Source organism: Pithys albifrons, chromosome 18, assembly GCF_047495875.1.
Source record: "Pithys albifrons albifrons isolate INPA30051 chromosome 18, PitAlb_v1, whole genome shotgun sequence".
Taxonomy (NCBI): domain Eukaryota; kingdom Metazoa; phylum Chordata; class Aves; order Passeriformes; family Thamnophilidae; genus Pithys; species Pithys albifrons.
The window spans coordinates 2,790,522-2,797,654 of record NC_092475.1 but is presented as its reverse complement, the minus strand read 5'-3'; positions in this window follow the sequence as shown (position 1 = coordinate 2,797,654).

The following is a 7,133-nucleotide window of genomic DNA, read 5'->3' as shown; positions in this document are numbered from 1 at the left end:
CCCCCTGTGTAAGTTCCTTCAGTGGTTGTAACATGGCAGAGCTCAACAAGACATGGGGAAAAGGAAAAGGCATCTCCTGTCACACTGAGAGAAATTATCCTCTAAAAATGTGTGTTTGTCTCATCTGTAATTGCCCCACAGAGCACTGGCTGAGGCTGCAGAGCAAACAAAATGCCCTTAGATCTCCACACGGCTGCAAAATGAGAAGGAATCACCACATCTAAACAAGAGGCTTCTTGATTTCAGTTGTCTGGAGATGAATTGTGGGGAAAAAAAATGTCTTGGCAGGCACAACAAACCCGCAGTGAGAAAAAAAAATAAGAATTATCCCGGTAAATGAGACTCAAAGAGGAGAAAGTGAATCAGCATCCGAGATTTATTTATGCTTTAAGGTGATTATCTCAGCTGCCTTCATTAACGTGCTAACAGCAGACTCTGCAAACAGGCAGAGGGTAATTCTGTGGATGTCTGCACTTCCATTTGGCAGGAGGCAGCTGCCTGGGAGGGGGGGATTGCTCAGGGAGAGCAGGCACTGAAACTCCTCCTTGCTGATTCCACCAGAACAGCCCACGGTGGCTGCGCTGGGCTCGTCTCTAACACTGAGCACTTGGGTTTGATGGCACTGCTGTGCAAGCTGCAAATGCAGGACAGACAGGCTCCCTGCAGGTGTGATTGCAGGGCTTCCATTCAGCATCTTGGTTAAAACTTGGTTGTAATAATGCCAAGGTCATGGGTTCAATCCCCTGTGTGGGCCATTGACTGAAGAGTTGGACTTGATGATCCTTATGGGTCCTTCCAACTCAGAAGGCTGGAGAAGGGACTGGAGCACAAGTGGCTGAGGGAGCTGGGGGTGTTCAGCCTGGAGAAGAGGAGGCTCAGAGGTGACCTCAGCACTGTCTGGAACTGCCTGAAGGGAAGTTCTGGCCAGGTGGGGGTTGGTCTCTTCTCCCAGGCACTCAGCAATAGGACAAGGGGGCACGATGGGCTCAAGCTCTGCCAGGGGAAATTGAAGGTGGAGATCAGAAAGAAATTCTTTGCAGAGAGAGTGCTCAGGGATTGGAATGGGCTGCCCAGAGAGGGGGTGGGTTCCCCATCCCTGGAGGTTTTTAAACTGAGCTTGGCCGTGGCACTGAGTGCCATGGTCTGGTAAAGGGACTGGAGCTGGACCAAGGGTTGGACTTGATGATCTTGGAGGTCTTTTCCAACCCAATTGATTCTATGATTCTATGAATAGTCTGGGATTCTGTGATCTGCTCCCCTTACTGATAAAACCACTTGAAAAATAGCACTTGGGGGTTTTGGTGTTTTTTTCTATTTTTTTTTTTCACAAAAACTGTTAAAATAAAAGCTAGGTAAAAAAATTCCCCATTATTGGTACAGCAGAGAGCGTTCAGGGGCAGAACTGAGCATTGTTTGTGCCTCTCTCTTGCAGCAGTGAGTCCTCAAGAAGCCCAGAAAGAACCTGAGGAATGTTTTAGGGATTCCCAAATACCCCGTGCTCTCCCAGGTGTATTCATGATTCCTCCCAGCCTTAAACTGCCAAGCCCAGTGAGACTTGTGATGGAGAATTACAGGATTTAACCAGGAGAAATACCCAGGGAGGACACTCACCCACTGCAAGTCTCCATCTCATTGCACCCCAAACATGTCAGGGGCACAGTGATGGGGAGGGAGCAGCTGAAAGGACACAGTCACCCCCAAGAGACTGATCATTTTCTGCATTTCTAACTCAAGCACATCCTGCTGCACATGGCCCATACCCTCATGCCAAGCTGTGCCTGGGCAGACACGCTGCCACAGCTCCATGGGCTTATCCCCAGCCTCCCACTGGCACCCACTGGTTCTGCTCCCCTGGGAGCTTTTCCCCATCAATCTTCTTTGAAAATGTGGTTGTTGCTGAAAACACCTGTGTGGACTCCAGCCCCAGAGGAAACCAAAAATTGTCTGATAACTTAGCAAAAATCCCCACATTTAGAAAAACAAGATTGCTGGATATTTTATAATTCCGTGGGTCTCCAGTTGCTGATTCTTCCTGCTCCTTCCCTGCTCTTTAAAAACACCTTCCTTTTCTCCTTACAGCTCACCCGAGGCTTTGTTAGCCAGGAGTTACAGTCAGCAATAATGAGTAACTCTCTCCTGCATCTGTGCTGTCTGTAAATGAGTGTGGGCAGCTGCTCAGAGAGCCCCAGCAGCCTCTGGGAGTGGAAAAAGCGGGCTGGGATTGGCAAAGCAGTGCCTGGTGGCACTTAAATCCCAGCGTTATTCTCTCTCAGCCACGTACCACAAGGTGTCCCCAGCAGTACAGGCATTGCTGCAGGTTGGGAGGTTCCATCCCAGCATCTTCTCCTGGGCTGGGGCAAGGAAGGGACAGGCTCAAGTACAACCCCACTCCCTACTCTCAGCAACCCCCAGCCTCACCAGAGAGAATCAGGTCTCCATCCTTTGTTAGCTGAGATACATAATTGCTGAGAGCAACCAATTTTCCTAAGGGCAAGCTGAAGCCAGGATTTTTCTTGCCTTTCCTTATTTCCCCATCTTTTACAGTTTCCTCCTTCCTTTTCTTAAAACAAATCTCTGTAATAGATATTTTTCAAACACCAGTCAGCATGAATTACCTTCTGAAATCTGTCATAGTGACAATGGGTTAAAATGGGAGCTTTTTATTTATTTGAAAGATCAAATCATAAAAATGCATTTTAGCCCCCAAGCCAGGGCCCAGCAGACTGAGCTGACCTGCAGCCTGGAAGTGCAGATGGTTGTTTAAGTCAACAGGGTAATTAGTGAGGGACAGGATGACTCACATAAATTAAGAACTGGGGGAGTATTAAATCATGGGGTTATATTTTCACCAGTTTTTCCATTTTGTAAAATATGCTGTGTTGCCTTTTCTGGCCAGTTTGGCACTGTACAACTTTCCATATGCAAATTCTGCTATGCATATGCACACATATGTATATATGCAAATCCTGCAGACACGTGCATTTATATTAGAACTTTTATTAACACACTGACAGCAAATCACTTGAGACCCTCCTGCCCATGCACAGGCTGTGTGTGTGTGTGTTGTGTGTGTGTCTCCTAAAGCCATTCTCTTGCTTCACTTCATCCAAGGGCTCTGTGAGCAATTGCTGAAGCAAGAGGAAGAACATATGTCTTGATTTCCACTATATTGCACTGTGCATAACCAGTGCCACTTGGAAAAAGGACTCATAAAGACCTGGATTCATCTCACTTAAGTGTGTCATTAAAGGAGAGCAGCCAGGAGATGGTGCAGCCTGGCTGGGAGTGGGAGAAGGTGTCACCACAGATCCGTGACAGCGGGAACATGGAGCTGTAGGGTCCTTCATCTCTTCTTGGTATTGCCAGGAGCACCATGAGCCCTGCTCTGTGTCCTGCCTCTCTGCTGTCTCTGCCATGATTTAGGACACAGCTGCCAAATAAAAATCTCAAAAGTTGAGCTTTTCATATTTACGGGGGAAGAAAATGATCCTTGGATCTTTTAAGTGATTCATGGATTCAATAAAATCAGTGGATTTTATGGATTCATAAATAATAAAAATGCAACCAGACTGCAGCTATATCACACTTTCCTGCTTTGCCTTTGACAGTCCTACATGTCCTACCTGTGGACTCACCTGTCAGCCACAATTATCCATCTCCCCATAAAGACCAAGGGGGCTCCTCTGTCCTGCTCAAAAGGCCTTTCCAAAACCTCCCTCCTCCTGCAATAAGGAAACATCTTCAGATTTCCAATGGAAATTTATTCCTGGCCAAGACACATCTTATTTGATCTCTTACCTATATTATCCTGTAACATAAATGATTCCCCTTCCTCCCACCCTGAATGTATTTATGAAGAGTAATCATATCCCCTCTTAACCTTTGTTTTTCTGGGCTAAACAAGCCAAGCTCTTTTAATCTCCTCTCCTAAGATAGGTCCTCTGTTCTGCTAATCACTCTGCCAGTCCTTTCCTGCACCTGTTCAAGGATAAATGAATCTTTTTCCAAAGAGAGGTCCCAGAACTACACACATTATCCCACATGAGGTTGTACCAACACCAGTACTGATATTTCTCTGCATCTACCAAATAAATGGTTTGTTACATGAGACTTTTTGCACGGTAAATGGAAAATAGATGCAAATCCATAAACTAATAACCATAACACAGCCTTAACCATAACAGAACCTTACTCAAGGAGATTGTTATTTAACTTGAAACACACATTCTGCTCTTTTGCATTTGTGGGTCCAGGTCTTTGGCAGGCCTTAAATGGTGGTTTTCCATATTTCATTTACCTTAGATGAGCATCAGGACCTTTGTATTAAAGGAGGCACTGAGGAAAGTCTTGTCTTTTTTTTCACTCAGCCTTTACTCTATAAAAACTCTCTTTGAAACCATAGCTGAGGGTTTGAACTGTGAAGATGCAGAATCAAATGATGAAAAGCATTTTGCATTCATTGCTTCTCTTTTCAAAATGATTTTCCAGTTTTACTTGGGGTTTAATTAAATTTCTGTGACCCAGGCAGAGAGTTCAGCCTTTCTTGATTAATGCTTTTTTTAGGTGGCTCTGCTGATAAGAATTTAGCATCAACAATTGAGCTAACAAGCCCCAGTGAACAGTTTATAGCAGCAGACTAATTCTATTAACACTTTGCAGTGTCAGGCCTCCACTTTGAGCTCACAGCTGAGAGGAGAGATGGGGGAGAGGGAGCAAATATAAAATTTGGCAACTAAATCACCAAGATTCAGCCTCTTTGTGGGCAGAGCTCATCTGGAAAGTATTTTAGCTGACAACATCAGAATTTCACCTGTTCTTTTTTTTTTTTTATCCTCCTGGCTGATGCTCTGCACTTTCTTGGCTCGTTGTGATAAGGACTGGGAATAAGGAGTGGAACTGAATGGCAGCACTGATAAGAGAAATGAAAGGGTAATGTGATGACATGATACTGGAGTAGGCCCTCTGCAGTTAGCCCTTCCTGTACTGCATCTGTACCAGAGTACAGGATGGTCAGGACAAAGATGCTTGTGCTGACAGTTCCAAATTAGTCTGCTGTGAGAGAAATTGAGGTTAATGCTCTGCAGAAATGTTTCTTTTACTTTTTGGGTGACAGTGGAAATATCTTGCAGGTTTGTTGAGATTCTCAAGAATTTTGTCTCTCTCTCTCCTCCTTCTCCTTCACCTGCTGAAAGTACCACTAAAATCTCTGTCTGTGCACAGCCTGATGTCATTAAACCATAGTCCAAAGTACTGGCCAAGATATTGTGGTTGATCCACCTTTCCAGAGCTTCTCATCTCCAGTACCCAGAGATTCACCTTTGGAGTTGTCTGTTTTTCCTGCCCACAAACCTCATACAAGAACCTCCTCTGTGAGAGCCTGCAGAAGCCAGAACATTATTTTAGGGCTGTTGTTTTCCTTTCTCCCCTGGACAGTCACCAAGGATAACTTGAGTCAACCAGACCACCTGGAAGTTACCTGAAAACAAGGTGCACTCTGGGTTGGCAGCAGAACTCCAGGCACAAGGTAAAAGTCAGTGTCCATCACTGCATGACCCACAGGTGCTTATCATTGCTTCTCATGCTGGTGGAGAGTACAGATGCCTTTCTCCATTCCTGGCCACCATCTCTCCTGTCAACCTTTCTTATTCCTCAAGGCACCCATTTAGGATTTCCACTCATTTCTGCTTTGCCTGGGATCAGTCTTGTGGCTCTGCAGCTCTCTGAGGCTGTAGGAGGATCAGGGATGCCCATGGGCAATGAGGCTTTTCCAAGGCTGGTGGCTGAGTGAGGAGTTTGGGCTCTTCAGGGGAGCTATGACTCCACCAAGACAGGAGCCATCCAGCCCCCTTCAGTACTCTCCAAGTGTTTCTCTTGCCCTTCTCAGGAATGGGGATGGACACTAAGAGGTGCTGCTCCTCCCCAAGGGAGTCTGCAGTCAGGGGCCACCCAGCAGGACTGGGTGGCTGCAGCCCTGTGTTCATCCACGCTGTGGCCTGTGTCCCATGCTCACAGGATGTGCTTGTTTTTATTTTATTTTACAAAACAGGCTAAAGATTCGATTAAATTATTTAAGCAATTTGATTACCCTCACTGTCAAGCCAGTCTTTGGGGAGGATTAGCAGTGTCTCAGCCCCTCATCAGCAGGAGCTGACGGGGAACACGTCCCACTTCACACAGTGCCTCCTGCTCAAACCCTACCCCCTGTGTGCTTCAATCAGATGACAGCTCTTTGCTGTCCCTGGATGAAGCCGATGACAAACTATGCCAGGGATGCACAGCTGCCCTCCCACAATCTCCCCCCATGACTTTTGCTACAGCATCACTGCAGATTGTCCTTGTCAGCAGGGGAGCCAACCCATCAGGGCACTGCAGCCGTAATCACTGCAAAGCCGAGGGTGGATCTGAGTCCTGCACGCTCCCCAATATCAGAGCACAGCGGGGACTCAACTAATACCCTTGTTCCCTCTCCTGAAAACGTGAGGACCTACTGAGAAATCCTCGATGAGGGGAGGCTCAGACAACACTCCCGACCTCTCAGGACCAGAGGCAGCCAAAGGATTGGTCCCTGAAGGCGCCTGCCCTTGTGATGCTGCTGGGGCCACGCTCGCCGTGGGAGGCACGTCACGAGCAAGCGGCGAGCATGGACAGAGATCCTCCTGCCTTCGTCTCTCCAGCTGTTGGAAGTGGCCTCGTGCACAAAGGGCAGTGTCCTCATTAAATTTCGTGGAGGGTTGCCATGTGGCCAGCTGAAGTTCTGTTTTGTTTTATTTCGGTGAGTGGCACAGTAATATATTCACCACCTCCCAACGTAATGCAGTGACAGATGGGAGCTGGGCCCTGGCTTTCATGGGAAAGGCTCCACTCAGCAGGGAAGCAGTAAGTTTCCCACCTAATCTTCTGTAACCTTCAGACTGCTAACAACTGTAAGAAGCAAAGCAATGGGTAGTTATTAAATTAATGACTTCATCCCAAGCCGGTAATAAATATTTTATAGTTTTATCTCTCCACCCTGTAGACTGCTCTAGACAGACCAGACTGTTTATTAATCTAGCTTCTGGATTTATGTCATTTAATTGCTAAACAACCTCAGCATGGCTGGGCTGGGATATTAAATGTTGGAGCCTGAGGAGTCC